Source organism: Adiantum capillus-veneris, chromosome 27 (assembly GCF_014529385.1).
Source record: "Adiantum capillus-veneris isolate H3 chromosome 27, ASM1452938v2, whole genome shotgun sequence".
NCBI lineage: Eukaryota > Viridiplantae > Streptophyta > Polypodiopsida > Polypodiales > Pteridaceae > Adiantum > Adiantum capillus-veneris.
In genome coordinates, this window is record NC_140957.1 from 63,248,439 (window position 1) to 63,274,832 (window position 26,394).

A 26,394-nucleotide genomic window follows, 5' to 3' on the forward strand; every position below is an offset into this window, starting at 1 on the left:
AATCTGATATGGTTGCTTCTTTGCCGCCTCTTGAAGCACCTGTCAAACATGTTTGTGAAGGCTGTATTCTGGGTAAAATGCTGCGTTCTAAGTTTCCAAAGGATGGTTCAGTTAGGGCCACATGCAGGTTGCAGCTTGTGCATAGTGATGTTTGTGGGCCCATGCAAACTCCGTCCTTGGGCAATTACCTGTACTTCGTTACTTTCATTGATGATTACTCCAGGCATGCATGGGTATTTCCGCTTAAAGCGAAGTCCGAAGTTTTTATGTGCTTCAAACAATTTTTGGCTATGGCTGAAAATGTCTCAAAATGTACTATGGGCACCCTCCGTTCCGATCGAGGGGGGGAGTATATGTCTCATGAATTTAATGCATTTCTGGCTAGTCGTGGGATAAAACACCAATGTACAGTGCCTTATACACCTCAGCAAAATGGTGTTGCTGAGAGGAAAAACAGGTCACTAACGAAAATGGCACGACGTATGGTCAAAAGTCAAGCTTTGCCGCATTCTTTTTGGCTTGAGGCCATCATGTGTGCCACTTATGTACTTAACAGGTGTCCTACGAAAGCTTTGCAGTCTATTACTCCATATGAAGCATGGCATGATAGAAAACCTTCTATTGAGCACATGCGTGTTTTTGGCTGTTTGGCATATGCTTTGGTGCCACAAGTGCAGCGCAAAAAATTGGATGATAAGGCTGTCAAATGTATTTTTGTTGGTTATAGTGCTGAAAGCAAAGGTTACAGGTTGTATCATCCGCAAACAAAACGTATTCAGGTTTCACGGGATGTAGTGTTTGTGGAAGATTCTGTTCAGCCCTTGCTGTCATGTACTAGAGACAGTAATGTAAGCTCACAGGACATTTATGACACTTTGTTGCCTCTTTTCAGTGGTGGAAATACGAATGTAAGTTCCAATGAGGCAAATGTACAGCCTATGGGGGTTTCTGAAAATGTTTTAGAATAGCCTATTACTAATGCAGATGTACATGATGTACTTGATGAGGAAAGGGCTGAAAATGAGCAGGCTAGAGGTATGCCAAAATGGCTGGTGCACACTTTGCGTGACAGTAAATTGGATGCACCTTTATCTAGTCGTACTCGTTCAGGCTCTCGCCATGCATCTTATGCATCAGATTGTTATGCTTTGGTTGTGTCTAGTTTACATGATGTTGAGGAGCCTCTGTCTTTTGATGAAGCACAGAATTCAGAAAATTGGATTGCTGCCATGAAATCAGAATATGATGCACTTATAGAGAATGACACATGGACTTTATGTGATTTGCCTCCTGGCAAAAAGGCCATTGGTACGAAGTGGGTTTACAAGTTGAAACGCAAGCCGGATGGTGAGATCGATCGCCATAAGGCTCGTCTTGTTGCAAAGGGTTATGCACAACAAAAAGGCATAGATTATGAAGAGACTTTTGCTCCCACTTGTCGTATGACTACTGTACGTTTTCTATGTGCATTGGCAGCTCATTTTGGTTGGGATGTACATCAATCAGACATTGTTACTGCTTTCTTCAATGGTGACATATTTGAGGAAGTTTATGTAACGCAGCCTCGCGGTTTTGTCATAAAAGGACAAGAGGACAAAGTGTGCAAATGTAAGAAGGCTTTGTATGGGTTGAAGCAATCTCCTCGTGCTTGGTATGAGAAAGCTGACACTCATTTGGTTAAACGAGGCTTTCGTAACAGTCCAACAGAAAGCACATTGTATGTAAAGCGTGAGGATGATGTATTTCTCATTGTGGTTCTTTATGTTGATGATTTGCTGATCATTGGACCAAATGAGAGACATATTGCTGAATTTAAGGCTGATTTGAATGCTACTTTCAAGATGAAAGATTTGGGGCTGTTGCATCATTACTTGGGTATACAGTTTAAGCAGTGTGATGGTGGTATTGCCTTGTGTCAGAAAAGTCACATAGAGACATTGCTATGTAAGTTTGGACTTGAGGATTGCAAACCTATTGCCACTCCCATGGAAACAGGTTTGAAGTTGAGTCTACATGATGCTGGCGATCCTGCTGATGTCACTCTTTACCAAACTGCTGTTGGCTGCCTCATTTATGTATGCAACACGAGGCCAGATATTCAGTTTGCAGTCTCGCAGGTCAACAAATTTATGCATAGCCCAGGGTCTAAGCATTGGCAGGCTGTCAAGAGGATTTTCCGCTACCTTAGTGGCACTTTACATCTTGGCTTGTTTTATCCCAAGGGGGGATCATTGCCGCCAGACTTACATGCTTTTTCGGACTCAGATTGGGCTGGTTGTTTTGACACGCGAGTGTCCACAAGTGGTTTTTGTTTCATGCTTGGCAATTCATGTATATCATGGTTGAGCAAGAAGCAACCTACTGTGGCCACTTCGAGTTGTGAGGCTGAGTACAAGGCAGTCTTCACAGCTATGGTTGAGTGTGTATGGCTCAGACGCCTTATGGCTGACTTGGGTGTTGGACAGGACACTGCCAACACTATCTACACTGACAGTCAGAGCGCATTGGCAGTTGCGAGGAACCCAATTTTTCATGCTCGCACAAAGCACATTGAGGTGCATTACCACTATGTCAGGGAGAGGCTCTCAGCAGGAGAGATCAGCTTGGCTTATGTGCCAACACAGGACAACCTTGCAGATCTTTTCACAAAGGCATTGTCTCGTGAGAAGCTTGAAGCTTTCCGCAAAGCTTTGGGCTTACTCCCCTTTGTGGACTGATCCTGTCCTCAGGGCATGGCACTTCCCTTTACTCATGTGCCAGCTCTCGTTCACCGCATCACTCCAGGGGGGATTTGTTACCATATACATGTGGTAGTGATGTGTGTGAACACACTAGGACCGCCGGGGCATTTTTTCCCTCTTTAGGAGGTTTTTTCCCCCGTGCATTATATATACGCCCATCACTCTAGGGCTAACTACCTTTCCATTGCACACTAAGTAACACACTCTCTATTGTGTGCCTTGAGCTTCCTTCGTCTTCTCCAAGCTGTGTGTGTTTCTCTGCAACCCTAATTCCAACATAGATTGTATAGGTCCCATCATACCTCCTGCATACAAGACGCACGCACAATAAATCATAGTGGCCACATATTATTTGGGTGGAGGCAAAAGCAAACAACAAGCCTTTGCCAAGTGGGGCATAGATTGTATAGGTCCCATCATACCTCTTGCATACAGGACGCACGCACAATACAATATAGTGGCCACATATTATTTGGGTGGAGGCAAAAGCAACACAAAAAAACGATGCACACACTACGGTTCAATTCCTTTTTTGAATATATCTTTACCAGATACGGTCTACCCCATTCAAATTGTGAGTGATAGAGGAACACACTTCATAAACAATGTCATTGAAAGCTTACTTGACAAATTCATGATGATCCATCGCAAATCAACACCCTATCACCCCCAAGCTAACAGATAATGTGAGAGTACCGATAAAATCTTATGCACGGTGCTCACCAAGATAGTGAGTGACTCAAGAACTGATTGGGACCAAAAGCTACACTCATCATTATGGGCTTATAGGGTAGTGTTTAAAACTTCCTTAGGAACCACTCCTTTTAACCTTGTGTTTGGGATTAATTCAATTCTACCCATGGAATTCTTGATTAACATGCTTCGAGTTGCAACACATTTAGGATGGACGGGATACGAACTATTTGAAAGACTAGACATCTTGAAGCAATTAAATGAAACAAGAATGAGAGCAATAGCAGGAATAGATGCTCAAAAATGACAAATGAGAGCTTTTCATGATCAGCATGTGATTAGCAAAAGGAGTTCCAAAAGGGGATTATGATTTGGTATATACCCTAAAGCAACACTCTAAAAAAATCAAAAAGCGAGGGATGGGGCCTTTTCTAATACATGATATATCAAAAAGTGGTGCCATCAAGCTTGCAACATTGGCAGGTGAGGAGATGACTAATTGGATGAGTGACCACAGGTTAAAGAAATATCTTCTCCCACTGACACCAAAAGAACAAACAATTCACGCAGCAGACCAGCGAAGAAGTCAAGCCCATGATATTCAAGAACAGGCTAAAGAAGAGGCCAAGATCAGATTATTAAAGTGGAAGAAGCCAGCAAACCTTCAGAGAAAGTGCAAACAGAACAATTGCATCAATACCCCTTTAATAGCATCCATACAAACGGAGCCTACATGGTTAGGTGACATAGATCTACGAATTTTGCTGCAACTTGATTATGGTACCACCAAACAAGCATTAGTGGACACTGGGGCACGAGAAAATGTCGTCAACTACTCCACCTTTGTGAAATTGACAAGGGAACCTCTATCGCCAAATACTATTGGGTTCACAGTGGCCAACAAAGAACAATGAACAGCTTGGGACATATCAATTTACCAATAACTATTAATGGAATAGTTTATCCTCATCAATTTCATGTGGTTGCAGATACAGACCTTAATGAAGAAGTTATTTTGGGAGTTCCGTGGATGCGCACTTATAAAGCCACACCAAATTGATAGGATAATACCTTACAACTCATGCTAGATGACAAATCTTTCGACACACCATTTGTACAATCAGATTACCTATGGGAACCTCTTCAATCAACCCGTGCTCCAATACCACAAAGGTCTCAAAAGGTGGCCAAGAAAATATGAGTAAAAAAGTCCATTATACAAACCCATCCGAAGAAATTATGGATACCCAAACGACATTGTACTGAAATTTAACCTACGCAGCACCAACCAAACCCAAACCCCACCCAACCACCAAAAGCTCCAACTTTTGTCAAGCAAACAAGGTCATTTGGAAATGGAAACAAAAACCAAATCGCTCATTGGACGACTCGAACTCAAAGTCCACATCAAAGCAATTTCAGTGGCGTCCAAAACAGAGTACTCAATCACAAGACAATGCAGTGTCAAAACTTCTAGGTGCCACTGTCAAAGAGCGAGCGCGTCTTCTACAACTTCTTTTTTTCGGACCACGTAGCTTCAAACTAACCTCATCATCAAAAGTCCCTGAACATATGGTTCAGAACCCACATCTTGCACAATACTTTGTTACCCCATGTATATTTTCCATTTGCATCCTACCGCCACAATATACGCTATTCATAGACACTTACTTCATACCCATGCACTTTGACACATGTTCGTCAGAGACGACTCATTATGGGAAGGGGAAAAGGCAACAAGATACTATACTCATCATTTTGTATATATTATTTTCCTTTATCAGTTTTTCAGAGCTTTTTAGCTCTTAGCAGGCATAATCATGAGCCATATTGACACCATTCACGAAAAATAAGATGCCGGGCTAAGAATATGTATGTATGAGTGATTGCAATAATTTTGGCCATTTAATAATAATGGTGGATAATTTTATTTTATTTTTTAACATTAAAAAACTAAAAGGACAAATAATCAACAAAAATTATAAAGTCGACCCAAGAAAGTCAGAATTGACTTCTGAGAGCAAACGTCAAATCTTCAAAGTAAGGGCTTCGAACATGGCAAATATGAAAAGGTTTGGCACAGGATGGATTTTGAGCCAACTTTTGCAGCATCAAAACTGTAGATTAAAAGGCCATTTGTCAACCAAATATAAAAATGAAGAACGGTTCAAACCGCAGGTGATATGAAGAGGAAGATATGATCAATGGAGGTAAGTATGAATGGGGTATTCCGAGTCGGTAGGAACATATAGTCAAATGGGGCAAAATAAGATCATTTGCATTCATTGAGAGAGAGAGAGAGAGAGAGAGAGAGAGAGAGAGAGAGAGAGAGAGAGAGAGAGAGAGAGAGAGAGAGAGAGAGAGAGAGAGAGAGAGAGAATCTTAGAGATTCCTGTTGTGCTTCTGCCTACTGCGACCACCTCAGTAGCTCTTACTCCACCATATTTGACAGGTATGATCATTAACCCTAACAAGAACAATTGTATATGCTCTACATTGCACCAGCAATACCAAATAGCATATCAGATCAAATCCAATACGGAAATTTTGCAAGTTGTTAGAGCTAATGGGGGAATTCAAACTTGATCCAAAACCAAAATCCTTTCTTCAATAGACACCTGATAGAGCTGGCAGAATCACCCCATGCAAAAACAGTTGCAAAAGGGGTTGGAACATGGATCGCGATCCATGTTTCCCAAATTCTAAAATCAGTAAAAAATTACATAATGAGTTTCCCATAAGCCCAAGAACAAACTCCACGATTGTATTTGCAAAACCCTGCCCAACATGGATCGCAATCCATGTACCTTGATGACAAAATCAGGGCAGAAATTGATCATTGGCTGGAGGATGCAAAAGGATAACTGACCAAGCAAAATAGTCACAAAAAGGGGTCTTAAAATCATTAAAACCTAATGATTTGGTACTTTCAGTTTGCAAAGGGTCATTTTTTAATTAATCAAGGCTAAAATAGTCCTTTTTCCAGAAAAACACTATGGAATATATGGCGGGGATGGGAACATGAAGCTAACTCACTAACCAGAGCAGCATTTGGAACTTCCAGTAGCTTTATTCAAAAGCAGCCAAAAACAAAAGGGAATCCAAAAGTGAGTAAAACCCAAGGATCAAGAAGAAGCAACACTAAAGGTCTATTAAAGGGCAAAGCAAAGCAAAGGGATACCTACAAAGTTGTGCAAATTGCCCACATAAATTTCCCACTTCATATGAATTCAGAACTGATGAAATTTCTTGGGGAGTTGGGCAAAACAATGATTTTCAAGCATAAATCATCCGGAGTCAAAGAAGTATCAGATGTCAATCAAGGAAAGTGTTCAAAAGTGGATCCAAAAAAAAAAAAGGTCAAGACAGGACAAACATGACCATAAACTGGAAAATTGAGAAAACACACGAAAAACAAGTTCAAACTTGAAAAAATTTCACCAGTGTGCTAGGAAGACCTATAGGAACATGTGTGCAAAAGGTTGCTCCAAAACCCTTCCCAACATGGATCGCGATCCATGTACCCTTTTGTCCAATCAGAGATAGAATCACATCATTTGGCTTAGAACATCACACAAAGCCTAGCCATGAATAATCAATTCATTTGGATCCCAAAATCCAAACCAAAATGCCCAAATTCTCTAAGTCTGAAGAAAATTACCAAGAATTCACCTAAGATCCTAACCAATGGTCCAATCTCAAAAAAATTGGACCAAGGCATCACCTTGATGAGCCCTACCAGATGGTATCATCGGATCTTCAAAATGTTTCCCAACATGGATCGTGATGCATGTACCTTAGAGCCAGATTTAGTTTGTGACCTCATGCCTTTGTGACTATAGCAATCTTAGATGCACTTGTGAAATTTGGTCAAATTTGGGGTAGTTTTGACAAAGTTATGCTCATTTTTTATTTTATGGTCAAAATTTGCATTTTTCAACTTTCTGATAGTTTTTTGTCATTGCTTAACCCTATTTTCAACCTGAAATTGGCCTCAGAATTCCCTGTAAAAAAGCGCAAATGGAGTGGGAAGTGGCTTCATACAAGATCACAAATATCTCCTCAGATGAGAAAGCTCACATCACAAAATAGGTGTTAGAAACAATACCTGCAAACATATTCATTGGAAAGTTCCAAGCAGCGGATGGAGTGATAATCAAGACCACCCTTTTTCCAAGGGAACTGTGGACTTACACCAAAGGTCCAAAGTGCTAGAAGGGGCCAAATGTATACAACTAGACAGTTTTTTAAGAAAACCTCCATGGGGAACAGACTTCAAGAGAGCCCATGAACTTATTAGCTCCATTCAGTACAATGGGGAAGCCACTCTCACAGACAAAGATGGAGCTACTATCAAGGTCAAAATCACTGCAGAGATAATCAACGAAGCTCTCTACCTCAACAAGGAACACACAATCTATTGCAAAAAACCAAGGCAATAGATAATGAGAAGGCATTTTTGAAGCAAAGAGGACACAAGTTAACCTATAAAGATTTGATCTACTCAAAGACAGATCTATCGCTACAACTAATCGCAACATTTCAAACTACAAAAGACACCATGCTCAATGGAACCACTTTTGCACATGGCAGTGGTGATGGTAATGGGGTTGACAAAAAGATGAGTGGTCAGCTGTGATTTTGGCAACTACCTCCTTGACAATATAGTGGAAGCAAACATCAAGGGAAGCCAAAAGAGCAAGTCATTATGAATGTTGGACCAATGTTGACCAGAATTTCTTACCAAGCATTAGGTATGGTTTATGAACTACCACCTTCTGAAGCACAACTAGATCTGATCCACAAATCTAAAAGAGTAGTAAAGCCAGTAGGAAGGACCATCTACAAGGCCACAAAGATCAAGCAAACAAGGCAAAGCTCAAGGAAACATGACATTGACAGTGAGAAGACAGAATCAAACGTGCCGAACAGCGAAGAAGCTAAGTCAAAGGATAGAGAAACTCCTTCAGAGTATCAGTCTTCATATGAGGAACACAAAAGTGAATTTGCAATTAGACACACAAGACTGAAGAAGAGACCAACCCAGGCGACAGAGGCAATCCCCATCACACAAGCACAAAGGAAAATGGAAGAAGCACAAGCGCAAAGGAAAAGACTTCACCAACAAAAGCATGACAAAAAGAGAAGTCTAGGAACGGAAGCAGATGATGAAAGAGAGGACGAGGAAGATGTGCCTCTACAACACAAAAAGACTGAAGCTTTGGAGAGAATCAAACAATGTAAAAGAAAAGAGGCAATGGCGAATCTGAACATTGCCAGCAATGCGGCAACGGATTCAAAATGAACTTAAGCGTAAAATGGAGCAAAGAGAAAGAGAGGATGCAAAACGCCCATGCCTTGATGATCTTGAATCATCCGAAAAATCTACTAAGGTGATGAGTGTGCATGTGTGCGAGTGCGTGCATGCATGCACGGTGCGGTGCGTGCAGGGAAGGGGGAAGAGCACAAGCCGGTGTGGGTGGAGCAGCCTCACAAGACTAAAGATGAGGAGCTCCTTATTCTCATATGTAATGAAGAATAAGGGTATGTACACACGTGGGCGGGCGGCTGAACACTGGATGTTTCGGTGGGAAAAAGGCGTAGCGTCTTTACCCCAACAATCAATGAAGAATAAGGGTATGTACACATGTGGGTGGGCAGCCCGACATTGGACGTCCAGGTGGGCAAAAGGCGTAGCACCTTTATCCCAACAATCTCCCACTTAAAGGTGATTCACCAATAAGTGAGGCCTACTAGCTAAACTACTGGTATGCACAAGAAACTAGGTGAGAGACTCTCTCAACCTACACCCATTGGCTCACTCTGTTGATCTACATGCAATCGTATTGGCTCTGGTGGTAGGCTAGTGTGCGTACCCATGCTAGAGCCTACATGTAAATCCGATAGACAACTCTGTATGGTCTGCAAAGCTCCATGAAGCGTCATGCTAGTTTCAACCACCGTACGGATGACAATCGACAATCCCTATTGCAAATGCTCCCACTACAACTGCTAGGTCGGGCCTTGACAGTAACAAGTCGAACATGAGATGCCCGAACGCTGACAAAATCTCCACAACAATGGCTGTACTTGCCTCCCCTGTGCTATCTGCAAAAGTTGCATCCTCAGGACTATCCATCACGTATGGATGTGTCAACACCAACACTGAGGAAGCTACGTCTCTCTCACACATACGTAAAACTATGCATCCTAGCGCCAACTCATTAGCCTCTAACATGAAAATTTTGAAAAACTCCATATCTCTCAGCTCTTTCTGTGTCTCTAGGAAGCATACCTGCTCTACCTCCACCTGCACAAAGTTTGACAACACTTGTTGTGTCTCACTAGAGCACTGCCGCTCTATCTCTGTCTCTACAGAGTCTACTAGCATGTCCTGCACAGCTGAATGCTCTATCTCCTGAGCATGATGGAGATCACTGGCAAAAAATACACGTCTCGTCTCTCGCTCAAAGCATTCTAGCAACAAAATCAAGACTACATCGTCTCGAACCTCAGACACATGCATATGATATACCATGCCGCTGCGGGCTCCTCTAGAAATTACTAGTGAACCACAATGCATCTGGACTACTCTCTAAGCAGTACCTGACAACCAAATTCTATCAACTTTCTCAATGAGATCAAGATATGTCTCAACTGAGGAACATAGCGCACATGTCGAAGCGTGTATGATGCACCATTGGGCAATGACAAACAAACATCTCCTGCAGCCTCTATGTCAAACGCCAAACCATCGGCCAAGTGCACACAGCCAAGTCTCCCACTAGAAAATGTGATAAACCACTCACAACATGGTGTGAGGTGGAAAATTGCATCGCTATCTAGTAACCAATGTGGAGAAAGTGTGCTAACCATAGACAAATCTGCAAGAGGTACACTAGAGGCAAGCGTGATATCACCGTCTCTGGCATAGATTTCCAATGGAGCTGCCTCTCTAACATGTGTCAAAGTCGTATCTACATCTCCGCTACTGTCTCCTACATCTAAAACAACGGCGTCTAATGTGTCCTGTGTGACCGCAATGCCAACAACACAAGTATTGGCAAGTATCAAACCGCCGTCTCTCAATGTCACACATGTCTACTGCCATAAGTGAACGCCAAAATGGCAACAAAGTGGGAGATCACTCGACCACTATGCTAATCAAGCATAAACCAACCAGTAGCTCAATAGTGAAAACTTGTAACGTGCATGCTGTAGTCTCACTCTCGGAATATGCGTCGATGTGAGAACATGAGGCAAAATCAAAGCAAGTATGTAGCCACACAAGCATACACAGTCCTGCGAGAGTGGGTACAAGAACACCAAACTGTGTCCAAACTAACAAAACATGTCAAAATCTGTAAAAGTGAGAGTAATCACTCGATCACTGTCAAAGTGGGAATATATCTACCACAGTAGAAGATGGCATAACACTGTCAAAGTGGGAATATATCTACCACTGTAGAAGATGGCATAACACTGCGAACTTTTATGGCGAGAAGAAGGGAAAAACGAACAAAATTTCCTTTGCAAAATGAGTCAAAACTCAACGTAACTGCAAGCCAAAAAATTGCAGATAACTGTCAGAGTGTGGGAGTGAACTCAACCACTAAACCATCAGAGAGCAAACTTTGAATACATGCAAACTATGGTGAGAATCTGGGAAAAATCCGGCAGAGTTTTCCCTAGAAACTGAGTAAAAACTCAAAAAATCTCACCAAATCGCATGAAAACTAGACACATAGTGTCTCATTGAACAGATCCACAAATGGTCTACATCATACGCTGCCAAAAGCCTGGCAGACTAGCTCACTCCTGACTGAGTGGCTCTATGGACGTGTACCTAGCCAAAAACACATGTAAACCTGTAAATCTTCTACCTGCGAGCTACACCTGGTTCAAGCTGTATCCACATATGCATACATAGCATGAAACTGCACCAAACTGTGCAAAAAACTGCTCTCTAGTGCTTCACACAAGCTATTCGCAACCTATAAGCAAAATCGCTCAAGAACTAGTAATTACTACCTCATCAATCGATAAACACGTCGATCAAAAATGCTATCTAAGAACTGTGTACGCTCAAGGAAAAACCTGCTCTGGAATGGTCCGTCAGAGCCGTATCTATCGGTATGTGCCATCAAAGCCGAAACTGGAGATGACCGTCGAAGTCTTAAAGCCGCGGGGATGGCTGTCAAATCCGTCTTCCGTCGCCGGGTGAAAGTGACAATGCTATGGCTACTTATGCTCAAAGTCGAGAAAACGCTCAATTTTGGCTTTCGCTGTCAGGCAAAAGCGCGCTAGTCGAATAGCCGCAAATCAGTGTCGAAACTGATGCGCCAAGCCGAGCCGTCAATGCTTGAGGCCATAGACGATGCTAGAAGACCGAACTTGGGCCGATGCCAGATAACGCCAAGCTTACTCGCCCGCACGTAGCTAGTGTGTTCTCACACATTTCACTTTCTCTCAATCTCCTTTCACTCTCCAAGCAGTTGTACACCAAACTGTCTTGAAAAACATAGTCTCTATGTTTTGGCTTTTCAACCCATCTACACTCCGAATCAGAAAACAATTTCTTCTACAAAGTTGTAGAATTTGAAGAGATCTACGTTTTGATACAAAAAGTTTTGAAATCATAGCTTTTTATCTCAAGTTATGGCCAAAATGTTGAATAGTTGTCAAGCTGCCAAACCTGAGCGACCTGCTTCTCAGTGTCCCTAGCTCACAGAAAACTTGATCTCTCTCTCCCCTTTTGCCTGGTGGAGTGTAAGCTTTTGTTACCTTGATCTCCCAGGGGATTCACCAGGGAAAGTTTATTGCACCACGTAAGTGCAGGGGAGGGGGTTTTTTTACAAGTTACATAAGCGTATAAGTTAGGGGCAGGCCCCCAAAAAATTATCTCCCAAGCTTAAAAATAAGGGAGGGGGTATCATATTTATGGGGTGCGGGGGGGGGAGAGAAGTGAGAAAAGGGGAAAATGAGAGGAAGTTTTTGGGTTTCAAAATCATGGCTTACATACAAGAACTAACACTGCTTTGTATCAATTTCTTATTTTGTGATTATCGTTCATTTGTTGAGGGATGAAAGCTATAAAGAGTTTGTACAGATGCAAATTTACACGGAGAACCTAGCATAACTTTATAACCATGTTTTTTTGAGTAATTTAGATGGGTCAGAATTGGATGAGTAGCTAGAGTGCAGGCTTATTGGGCACATAGTTTGAAAGTCAAACTAAGACACATTGAGTGTACATCTAGTTATCAATAGAAGTGGTTTCTTAGTATGTTGCCAATCACTATACTACACGCTCTTTGAATAGTTTTACTTAGTTAGATCATGTGAGACCTAAATTTTATGTGTAAGATAGGGGTATGATAGTTTTTTGCATTGATTTTTATATAAGCGAAGAAAAGGGGGTCATATTCCCAAAATGAGTTGTATATAGGAGTTTTATCAAAGTTGTCCGCTCAAAGGTGGCGTCCCATTTTGTATATAGAGTGAATCCCCCGAGCTTGATCTCTGAGATCTACTTGCCGTGTCGAACCGCCTCCGATCCGATGCCGCCAAGCACCAAACTCCGTTGCCACCGAGGGAGCACCGTCGATCGCCAAGCCATAGCTATAATACTAGTTGATGAGTGCATGTGTGCGCGAATGCGTGCGTGCGTGCACGGTGTGGTGCATGCGGGGAAGGGGGAAGAGCACAAGATGATGTGGTTGGAGTAGCCTCACAAGACTAAAGATGAGGAGCTCCTTATTCTCATATGTAATGAACAATAAGGGTATGTACACACGTGGGCGGGCGGCCGAACATTGGACATCCGAGCGGGCAAAAGGCATAGCGCCGTTACCCCAACAATTGGTGAAGAATAAGGGTATGTACACACGTGGGCGGGTAGCCGGACACTGGACGTTCGGGCGGGCAAAAGGTGTAGCGCCTTTACCCCAACACCAAGGCAAGGGAGAAAGCAAAAGGCCAAGAAGAGGAAGGTGGTCTAGACAACCTCCACGATCAAATAGAAAACTTACCATCACCGAAAGAGGAAAAGTTATCTTCAGAGGTAAAACAGAAAGAAGAGAAAACACCATGGACCCTCCTCAACGAACTACAGACAAAGTGTCATCACCAAAGCAAACAGATCGAGAAGAAGAGACAATACTACCAAAGATCACCACAAGTTTGGTTGCTCCTGAAGTATGAATAACAAAAGAGAAAACGACAAATGAAGCTGGTACTTTTGACCAAGGATGAAGAAGTCAAAAACAACCAAGGTCGCCTCATTCGCAGGCTGTAGTAGATGAAGGAGCACAAATTATCAGGTCCTTTGACATCAATGCACATTTGGGCCATATCAAGATCCAGTTTCAATGCCAAAGAGCACTCTACAACTTGCATGAATTAGAGTTGGAGGACACAAAGAAGGAGGCAACAAAAGCGGTTGAAAACAACTACAAACCAAAATTGAGGAGTTGCAAAAACTACAACTACAACTCCAGTCAGAATTACAGAGAGAACAAAAAAATGTTGCGTATTACTACAAAGAAATTCAAGCATTTAATGAATACGACACAAATTTGCAGGGCGAGCAACAGAGACTAGAAGAAGAGCTATCCAGGGAGAAGGAATAGAATGAGAAGCTACAAGAGTCTTATGTAGTGATCAACAAGACTCTGATACAACTTTTAACCTTACAAGAAATGTCAATCTCAACAAGAACGTCAGCTAAACCAACCTCCCTGATAAAAGAGGTCCAGGATCTAAAGAATGCCCTTGCTCAAGAGCAAAATGATAGGCAAATCATGATAGCCGGGCATAGAGCTTTGCAAAAATCTAAAGATGAAGAGATTGAAAATATGAGGAAGCAACTGGCAGAGGCAAAGGAAAAATTGATTGCTCAGAGGGAAACACAGATGAATCCAGTGCAAATAGTCCCTGTAGAAGTCGCACAAAAAGAAGGATCGTGATAGTTCACATTCGAAGCTCACCATGTAGATATGCCCAATACAAGGATAGAAACTGCAATGCATGAATTTGAATATCTAGCCATGACATTAATCTCTGACACTACAAAAGATAAAATTCAATGGTGGATCTCCAAAGTCAAAGACCCGTCACACAAAGAGTATGTGCAAAACAAGCTCAAGGTGTTGGTGTTAGGAAATAAGACGTAGCTAAATAGATTTTTGAGTAGATTACTTAATGGAGGGAGATAGATTTCACACACAAGATATTATAGAGTAGAGAGAGAGAGAGAGAGAGAGAGAGAGAGAGAGAGTACACACGATATACGTGGTTCACCCAATGTGGGCTACCTGCCCTCGAGCCCAACCAAAAAGGAGATTACAGGGATGTTCCTGTCACTACCATGCATGTACAGACGTTTATCGAGAATCAACCAACCTAGCATAGAAAATGGTTTGAGGAGTGGCCAACAGACGAAACCTAATACAAAAATGCTCCACATGATCTCCGAATCAACCCAACCTATTGTCCCATCAACAGATGGCGATCCAGGAATTCTTTTATTCATGGCAAAGCAGGAGACCAGCAGTTCTAAATCACCTTGTCATAACCAAGCCAGGCAATAACCTCCTACCCTTAGAAAACTATATGCTTCACACACTCAAAGGAGTATCAATATGATGAAGGAAATACCAGATCGTGCATGCCAGATGCTTGTCAAAATTGCAAAGATGCTAATCACCTGCATAACGGCATTCAATGATATAGAAGCAGTGGAGCATCCTTGGCAGGTCTTTGCGAAAGGCATAAGAGGACTCTGCTGGAATATGGAAACAAAGATTCCCACCAAAAACATCATTATGGGATTGTACGCAAGAGTCATGTTTTTGCCCTCAAACTACATGCAAACTTTCGAGGAGACATTCATGACAGGATTATTTGAAGTCGACTCCTCCATTTTTAATCCCATGACCAAAGATTTACCAGCTCGGCATATTTCATATCAAAGCACTCTCATCAATAATCCTTTTAGAGAACTGGTAGCAAAGATGGAGATCGAGGCAAGAGCAAAAAAATCCAGGCGACTCACAGGCACGTTGGAAAAGAGACTAATCAACTACTAAAGGCAACAATCAAATGCATATTGCACGAGGACGTGCAATGAATAGGAAGGGGGGAATGTTTGGTGGCTACAATGGAATATCACTTAAAAGCCAGATACACACCAAACTATGTTGTACTCAATCATTTTTTCAAAAGAAGCTGTGTAATTTTGTTGTTGATGATTCTCAAATTGAAATATATCATTCCCTCTTAGTCTCTCCGAGCCTACAAACCTTGTAAGTGGCCAAATGGCCGTGGGAAAGGGTCCCAAGTTTTTAAGTCAAAACCCTTAGTTTTAGAGGACACATTTATCATTATCTTGGGAATTATTAAGAGCCACACTTTTTATTTTATTGCCATTCAACACGGTAGTCTGATTAGCCTACAATTCTATCTAGGTTTACATTGTTGCTCCACAATGCCCTTTGTTGCCGAGTACAAGGAACATCATCCACCTCAAGGTTCACATCCAATTCAAGCAAAGTACATCCACCAAGCTCACGGAACTCAAGTTATTTGATTGTCATGTCTTCCCCTTGCTCCTAGTCATCTTCATTCATATCCGCAGTCCACCGTTGTCTATCTTCTTCATACCTTTCTGATTGAATATTGCTAAGTAGCCTTGATTGCAATATAGATAAACCAATTTCTCAGCTTGGTCATTGAGAAGCCGATTGTGAATAGTCGCGTGTACATAACTGTATGTACTCTAGTTTCTCTTAGAACTTGATTGGTAGCACATTGTGCAAGAACCCTAATGGCCAATCGATGCAATGTAGGCACTGAAGCACCGTTCATGAGCCACCATCTCCATGTTGGTTGTTCTGATGCAAGGTTTTGCACAAACTCCGAATTGAAAAGGCCATCCTTACCGTGTACTTTGTCAGGTTGGTGACTGCTTGGGCTTAATCATCTGGATGGTTGTAGAAATTACTTACCACATCATAGAAGCTTTCAATCACCTCCTCAACTAATTCATCACAATCTATGTTCCAGTACTCTCGATCAAGCAGAAAAGCAACACTGTGTAGTGTGCTATGTGCACTAACCCATCGAGCATGTACATACTTATTTAAGATATCTCTTTCAGCCTTATTCAAAGGTGCCCTCCGGGGCTTGATCAAATAATTTTTTGGCTTTGAAGGAGAGTTCAAGCTCTCCAGAACGTTATACCAGCCTGTTAACCCTCACGGCACACGGACACCCTATGATCTATAAACGTTGTATTGTTTAGAGTCGGGCACCGGGCTTGTCGGACCAATAGGAACAGGGTAAGGGTGATCGCCGATGACAGGCGCACTCTAACTGGAATATTCAAGGAGTTAGTTGGCTAAGTATGGGCGCCCAAGTGTGAATGGGGTGAGCTCATATAAAAGCCACTAAACCTAATTTTTACTCATTCTCTCATTGTGCAATAGAAGCCGCTCTTGCTCCATCTCCACCTTCTCCTTCACCATCTCCTTGTGTGTGTGTGTGTGTATGTGTGAGAGAGAGTGTGAGAGTGTGTGTGTGTGTGTGTGTGATCGAGCGTTGCGGCGACGAGGCGGTTGAGCGCGGCGTAGCGGCGTCTCCCTCTTCTTCGCGGCGCGGGAATCCTTCATTCGCAACTACGCAGGAAGGTGAGTGACACACCATTCTTCCTTGTGAGCTTGTCTGTTGTATGACTGTGTGCTAGGAGCCTTTGTAGCTCGCACACGGCGCGTAGCAAGTCCCTAGCCGTGACATTTTTGGCGCCGCTGCCGAGGAGCTACTGCGCGTGAAGCTCCAATGGCGACCTGTAAATTGTATTGAAGCTATTTTTTATGTAGGAAAGGCGCGGCTTAAGTTTGATTATTGTTGTTATGCAAAAACAGTAGAGAAAGACACAATGTTGTTGACTGCATTCAAGTTTTTTGTGTTTTGTTAAGCTCTGTTTTGCTAGTTCTATTAAGCTCAAATTTCAGCTTACACAGTTAGCATTTCTTGCATTTCTGCGTTTTCTGCATTTTCTGGTTTGCACTGCACAGTTCTGTCAAGTTTCAATTTTCTGCATTTTCTGTGTTTTCTGGTTTGTGCACAGTTAGGCGCACAGTTAGTTAATTAAGTAGGTTAGTAATTAGGTGAACCACTGATTAGCAAGTCAGTAGGTAGGTGAGACAGTAAATAGTTAGGTGAGGGGAGGTTATAAAAACAGACGGGTTGGTTTGTATAAAAGAGAGATTGGGATGAGGATCATTTGACCCAATCCCAATCCCAATCCCAATCCCAATCCCAAGCCCAAGCCCAAGCCCACGCCCAGGCTCTGTCTCATGATATAGGGTAGTCTCACTCCTATATATATAGGCTAGACTCACAAGGAGGGAGTGAGGAATGTGGGATAAGTCCTACACTCTCCTCTCCTTCATTGCACACTAGGACTTGCTATTTGGAGCCTAGTTCCCCAGCTAGGAAAAGACTGTTTCGGGCTTTTCTGGAGCAAAATAGAACCAAACGGTGGGCTGTAAAGCACAGTGTGTCCCTCCTAGCGATACGCTTGTTTCGAGCTATAACACGGCCCATTCCACGACACGCTCTAAAAAATCTAGCAAAAAAAAAAAACAAAAAACACGCAAAAAACTAGTCACAAGGCCTCCTAGAGCAGCTTTTTGACACCTTAGGGTATCAAAAGCACATGCACTTACGCTCTGGGTGGGTGCTAGAACACGAGCATATTGAGGGTGCCTCTGTTCATACGGACACCCATTACCCATCCACGATAGGCTCTAGACCCTCAGCGGGGACACAAGGTAGCACCACCCAAGACCCTAAAAATAGCCGCTAGTGATTCCTCCTCCGACTCAGAAATCATGGAAGCATACCCTACCCAAAACACTGAGAGAGAAGGCCATGCACCTCCCGAAGCTCCACAGCCTACTACTAGTATGTATAGCCGTTTCATGGAAACATTAGGTAGAGCTACTCGCTCGGAACCTGATGCAAATGAAGCACACGAAGGGGGTGGGGAAGTGGACTCTCCTTTCACATCGCACGTGGACCCCACACCCCCAAAGAGTGTCCATGTGGATATCCTGCCAACTTCTTACCAAGAAGGCCCTGTTGAGCTTCCTCCTTCAGAAGTTCCCTCTAGAGTACGATTGGTGACAAGTAAAACCACGGGGAGCAACATTGCTTCTACCTCACAAGAAACCGTTAACACGTCGACTCTAGAAGGATTGTTCATTAATGATCATTGGACATACGACCTCCACACTGAGGTGTTGACGGATCTACTCTCTGGCCACGCCTACCATGTAGGATGGATAGAGATTGTACAATCCACCTCTAGTGCCACGAGCATCAAAGATCAACAGAAAATGATTTGTAATGTTATCCATGGCATTATCCAATCAGAAAGGCAAAACCGAGGGGTAAATATACTCTCAACTGGCCCCATGAGATTTCTGGATACGAGCAAGGCTCAATAGCCTACTCTATCACAAATGGAGACTCCTCTAATGAGCCCCATGGACCCATCTTACGTCATTTCACCTGGGGTCTCTATGCAATCTGAGCCTCCGAGCGACAACTTTAGCTTCCCTAACTTGGCTCAACCCTCTATTAAGGAAAACACAGTGCTCACTCCAGGGATAAGCCTGACAGAGAATGTACCAATGACATCTACGGTTAGTGCAGTGCCACTACCTAGTGTCGTAGTACCTAATATGGGGCCTCGACCGTATGTGCCTCTAGCCCCTTATGCACACATGGCCCCCACACCTCCAATTGTACCACTTGTTTATGCTCCTTGAGTGCCGCTCCCTAGCCCTTATCTGAGTGGACCTATGCCCGGTTATGTTCCATATCCTGCATCATCCACACATATGCCAAGACCGGTACCCGTCCCTCTCCCACATATGATTCCAAGAGTACCTCCACCGGCCCTGCCTCCTCACATAGGTGACTTGGCAGCGTTTGCTCAAACCATAGGTCGATCTATTGCGGAAAATATGTGTCATGCATCTGATAGAGAGCCTAGAAGTAAGGCAGTACAAATTGCCAAACTCACGCAAAAATTCAATGGGGACGAAGATGCTAGAAAACACATTGAAGTGTTTGAACAAGTATGTGATTCCTTAGGGGAACGCAACGAACTACATAAGTGCAATGCCTTAAGCTTGACATTAAGTGGGAAGGCTGGAGATTGGTATAGAACCCTAAGGGTGGACGAGAAAACAATCTACCCTACCCTTCGAAGGTTGTTTCTAAAGGAGTACATACGAGAAGGTGTGCTTTGGGGTGTAGCATCTCAGCTACAGAAGGCCGAACGTAAGGAAGGAGAGTCAGTAAGGGACTTCATTAGTCGTCTAAAGCACTTAAACTCTCGCTGCCCTTTAAATGAGCGCTTCAACAATAACCAACTGCTCGATCGATTCATTCGAGGGTTGAGGAATGAAGGAATCTATAATGGACTAGTGATTAGAGGTATCACAACCTGGGAAGATGTCACTGCCAATGCAATCCAATTAGAGGACAACTTGATGATAGCAGGCATGAGGGTGTCTACTGACACGAGATCCACTAGCTCCCAAGCCATTGAGTATGAACCCATGACTGCAAAGCCCATTGCCAATGAGCCAAAGGTATTTGAGACATTCTTGACAGACCTCACCAAGGCAATCCAAGAGTCTCTTAAGGATAATCGACCCCCTCAAAATAGTCGATCACATGTATCCAAGAAGGGAGCAACAATGGTGTTCCATTTGCTTAGGTCCACATAGCACTAGTGAGTGCCCTACGTTTAGAGTAAAATTTAATGGAACTTGCAACGCATGTGGTAGGTATGGTCACCAAGCTAAGGATTGTTTAATGATCAAACGTATGATGGCAAATAGACCACCTGTAGCCTGGACGGATGCACCTCGAGCTCCTGTATTGATGCCTGCTCCACCTGTTGAGCAACTACCGCAACACATGATCCCTAGATCTCAAAATGTTGTACAAGCTACACCGCTACCACCTCCTGTGCTAGGACCGCGGCCCCCGCATCCAAGAGTCGCCCCTATGAACCAAGTGGGTTGCGAGCCATCTAATGCTTATGCAGATGGCTGTGAGGAGGAAATAGACACTAGTATTGCCTACGGACTTGATACATTGGAAGAGTGTCCTATATCCTACATGGAAGATTGTTGGGGGCAAGTCAAGCCGGTTTATCAAGCTGCTGCTCTCGCATCCAGAGGTCAAAATATCAACACCCAGGCTAGGAGGCCACCTCTTCAATGCTACGAGTGTGGTGGACCACATCGGGCAGCGGAGTGCCCTATTAGGCTGCAAAAGAATGCTGCACAGATGCAAAGGAATCAAGGGAGCACGTCTGCAATGCCAATACTCACATGTAATCGTTGTGGCATAGATCACTTGATTGCCCAATGTCCCTATAACCCAAATGCGCCTAAAATCACACCCCTAAATTTGGTCGAAATTGCTAGTGTGACATCGCGAATACCACCTGTCGCACCCGCTTATGCGATTACACGGTCCATGCTTCAAGGGCTAGGCCATATCCTCGAAGAGAGAGATACCGCGTCAGTTATCCAAGCAAAGAAAAAGAAGACACGAAGGAAGAGGTCGCAGAATACGGGAAATTCAAAGCCAAGTTCCAAAACAAACATAGGAACAGGAGATGACCCCATGTATATGAATGACCTCGAGGATGATTCAGATTCAATCGAGACAATGGAGACTAGAACCAATACCACAAAGGGAAAGACCGACAAAGAAAACCGTAACATGGAACCAAATGAAAACCGAATCAGAGAAAACCATAAAGAGCCTCTGAAAACACCACAAGTGTTTCCAAATCCAATCCAAGACCCCCAAGATAAACCGCAGGGGCAAAAAGGGAAGAATCGTAAAAAGAAGATTTGGACGTACCCAAACCCAGTAGACGAGATTGAGCAGGTGAAACATCTAAGAGGTTTAGTGGAGGAGACTCAAAGGAAACTAGAACCAGAACCCATGCATGTCAAAATTCATGACACAGTGTTCCCCATGCAAGTTCATCCACCCCACATGAACAATAGACCGTTAGCCATACCTAGTATCATCCAAGAAGGGAGTGAGGACTGGACATCAGAAAGTGAGCAGTGTTCCCCATGCAAGTTCATCCACCCCACATGAACAATAGACCGTTAGCCATACCTAGTATCATCCAAGAAGGGAGTGAGGACTGGACATCAGAAAGTGAGCATACACCTTTCTTGTTGGAAAGGATGTTTAACGAAGGAATACCTGATCCCATTGAGGAATATGAGATTCCATCCTCACCAGTTCCTAGTCAAGGACCCACACCCTGCAAAATGCCAATGAATGTTGCCAAACTAGTGGACTTCATGTCTTCTGAGGTCCGAACCACGATCATAGCAAAGTTGTATGGAGATCCTGAGTTATTCCTTACACTTCGAGCATTCCTTAACGGAGAGCTACGAACGGGATTACCGCAGCTTGCGCAACCAAATAGGCCTGAGTTGATTATGATTGATGAGGAAAATCATGTGCAATCACTTGACTTAGATGGACACGAGTCTGTGATCGAGGTACCCATTAACGAATTAGGGCAGTATTTTGAAGGCGACGAGTCTAATGCGACCCTACCCATCACTACCAAGGGATTAACTATAAAGGGGATTCTTGATGGTGGTGCGGGAGTTAGCATCGTTACAAAAGATTGTTGGGAATCCATGGGAAAACCCCGCCTCAGTGTTACTAACATTGTGGTAAAGATGGAAAATGGTACCATAGCCAAACCTATGGGGATGCTCAAGGATCTTAAGATCAAAGTTCTAGGACACAAGGTACGACATACGTTCATTGTAATGGATTTCTCTAAACACCTTATGTCATATGAAATGATTTTAGGACGACCATTCATGAGGGAAGCACAAATGGTTCATGATTGGTCTAAAAATCATGTCTATTTGCAATTCCAAGACTCTGTCCTTAGAGTGGATTTGGTGACTGGTAAGGTACACCCCTTAGGGAGTAAAACCATTATTGATCATCGCTCTGACACCACAGTTCACTCGGCCCCACTACAATATTGTTACACTTGTAAAAAGGATACAGACATTGGCCAAGATTCTCCTTACATGGATGTGTTACTGGGTATGACGGAATCAGACAACGTAGACTGGGTACACCTAGCTGCAACCATATATACCTGGGGAAATAGAGGAACCACTTGGGTCACACCAGAGGGGGAAGAGGTACCACAAATTGCACCTCTGAACATGATAAGTGCCATACATGCATCTTCTAAGGGCAAGGCAATTGTAGACCAATCTGGCAGTGACACCGATAGCTCAATAGAAGACTTTGACCAACACGACTCAGACACGGACTCCCAGAGTGAAACGGATTCTGAATCTCATGAATTAGAGAGTGGAGCAAGTTCAGAGTCAAAACATTCGGAAGGACCGAGCACATCAACCGATGATAGCTCCTCCGAGAGTGAAGAGGACACCAACGAGGACTCCTTTAGTGAGCCAGATCTAAATGCAAATCAAAAGCAGGTCTCAAATAAGAAAAAGAAAAACTTTAAGAGGCGTCGATATCGAGCCAATGTACGTGCTAGGATAAAAAAGAAGAGATCCTCAGCAGAATGGCTCAGTTATATAGGAGCATGTGATGCTCATCGAAAATTGGTAGACGATTGGGGTGAATATCTCCAAAATGTTATGTGGTGTAGACCACGACCCCATGACATAGCCCAATTAGAGATCATAGACAAGCCAAAGTTGAGCCGCACTGCAAGGAGGCGTCAAAACCAAGAGTTAGCTCGACAACACAAGAAAGCAGAAATGGAAGCACAGACCAAAGCACAACCAGAATCCACAAACTTGCATCCTGCACCAGAACATTTCAAATCTTACACCACAGGGGAAGCAAAGGTTGTGTACACAAAAGCCCAAAGAATACCTATCGATGGGAATAATGGAATCTATGATGGTCCGGCAATAGTTAAAGAAATAGAATTAGCCGACCCCGGTGAAGAATCAAAACCTGTTTTTATTGCCCAAGACCTCACAGAAGTTGAAGAGGCGGTCCTCAAAGAGCTTCTCAAGGAATTCAAGGACATATTCGCTTGGACATACCATGATATGAAAGGTGTTCCACCTTCTGTGGTCCAACATACGATCCCTATGATTAGCACTGCAAAGCCCGTACAACAAAGACCCTACCCGATGAATCCTAAGTACGCAAAGATCATTCAAGAAGAACTAGAAAATCTTATCAAATGTGGGTTCATATATCCTATTGAACACTCTCAATGGGTGTCTCCAATAGTTATCGTGCCAAAAAAGAATGGGAAACTCAAGGTGTGCGTGGACCTCAAAAAAGTTAATGCAGCTACTAGAAGAGACCATTACCCCCTACCATATTCCGAACATGTACTCGAAAGAGTTGCAAGCAAGGAAGCTTATAGCTTTCTAGATGGGTACTCAGGCTACAACCAAATCACGATAGCGCTAGAGGACCAAGCTAAAACTGCCTTCATCACAGAATTTGGCGTGTTTGCATTTCGTGTGATGGCTTTTGGCTTAACAAATGCCCCTGCTACATTCCAACAATTAATAAACACTGCTTTTAAATAATATTTGAGAGAGTTTTGTGAAGCTTTCTTAGACGACCTTTGTGTTTACTCTTCTTGGAAAGAACATCTATCATGTTTGTGGAAGGTGTTTGAAAAGTGTAGGTTATATCGTATCTCATTGAACCCGTTCAAATGCCAATTTTGGGTCAAGCATGGAGTTATTTTAGGGCATATAGTATCTAAGAATGGTATCTCAACCGATGAGAGCAAAATTAAAGTGATTCTAGAGTTACCACCACCAACCAATTACAAGGGAGTTCAAAGGTTCATGGGACACGTGGGTTATTATCGACGGTTTATTTTATTTTTCGTTGAGATAGCACGTCCTTTGTACAAGCTTCTCATTGAATTTAAATGGACTGAAGAGTGTGACCAGGCCTATGAACAATTGAAAAAAACACTAGCAAGTGCTCCGATTTTAAGGACACCTAACTGGGATGTCATTTTTCATGTGCATATTGATGCATCAAACTTTGCTATTGGGTGTGTTCTCACTCAACCAGGAGAACATAAATTGGACTATCCCATTAGCTTTGCAAGCCGTCAATTGAACGATGCTGAAAGGAACTACACCACTACAGAGCGAGAAGGTTTAGCAATGGTTTATGCAGTAAAGAAATTTTGCTACTACCTTCTGGCAAACAAGTTTGTATTTTATGTGGATCATCAAGTGTTGCTGTATCTGGTAAACAAGCCATGCTCCACAGGAAGAATCACACGATGGTTGTTAATTCTTCTGGAGTTTGATTTCACGATTGTAGTGAGACCCGGTAAAAGGCACGTCATGGCTGATCATTTGTCTCGCATACCCAATGGTGAAGCCCCTACAGGAGTTGATGATGAATTACCCGATACTTCCCTATTCATAGTTGAGACTATGCCTGAATGGAGTGAGAACATTGTTAACTTTTTAGTTAATGGTTTTCCACCCAAGGAACTTTGTAAGGATATCGCTCGAAGGCTAGTAAAAGAATGTGAACCCTATTGTTTGATTGCCGGAACTCTGTATAGACTAGGCAAGGACGATATTCTTAGACGTTGTGCCCGCGAGGATGAATATTTGTATATCTTGCAAGAAGCACGTATGGGCATAGCAGGAGGACATTTTTCAGGAGACCTGATTGCTAGAAAGGTGCTGCAATCAGGCTATTGGTGGCCAACTTTATTTAAGGATGCATCACTTTTTACAAAAGGGTGTGATGAGTGCCAACGTTACAAGACCACACAGCGCAAAGACAGAATGCCCTTACATCCTATTAAAGTAACCCAACCATTTGAAAAATGGGGCTTAGACTTTGTAGGTCCAATTAGTCCCACAGCTCGCAACACTCAATCTCGATATATTCTAGTTGCTACGGACTATGTAACAAAGTGGGCTGAAGCTAAGGCTTCACAAAAAGCTGACGCGAGGACAACAACTAAGTTTCTTTTTGAGAACATTATCACAAGATTTGGTTGCCCTTTTGAAATTGTTAGTGATAATGGTACCCATTTTATAAATGAGGTAATAAGAGAGCTTACCACGACCTTTATGATATCCCACCATAAGTCTACACCTTATTACCCGCAAGCTAATGGACAAGCCGAGAGCACCAACAAGACTCTAATCTCTATTTTAACCAAGACGGTAGAAGCTCATCGCACTGATTGGGATTTGAAGTTGACATCTGCTCTATGGGCTTATCGTACTGCTTATAAAGTGGCTATTAATTGTACGCCATTCAAAATGGTATACGGCCAAGAAGGGGTTATGCCTTGGGAGTTTGTCATTCCTAGTCTTAGGGTAGCTTCGCAAGAAGGATGGAATGGTAACCCCTTAACCGAGCGTTTGTATATCTTAGAAAAACTAGACGAAGAGAGACAGTTGGCTTTGCAAAATGCTCTTGTGGAAAAGGATAGGAGAAAGAAGTGGTTTGATCGCCATGTGAAGGACAAGGACATCAAAGTTGGTGATAAAGTCCTTATGTATGGAGTACGTAAAGAGAAGAAAAATTTGAAATATGCTGGTAAAGGACCATATAGAGTATGTGAAATTACCCCACAAGGTACCCTTCGTGTGGAAACTCTTGATGGAGTTGAAACCATTGGATTCCTCAATGGGAGTAAATTCAAAAGATATTATGATCCTTTAAGCCAAGAAGAACTACGGGCCATTCATCAAAAGAAGGCCGCCAAAGCACAAACCGAGTTAAAGAAGATACAAGCTCAAGCTGAGGCTAAGGAGCGACAACAACGTATAAGACAAAAACGAGAGGCTAACCTTGGAGTCACAAATGCATTCCA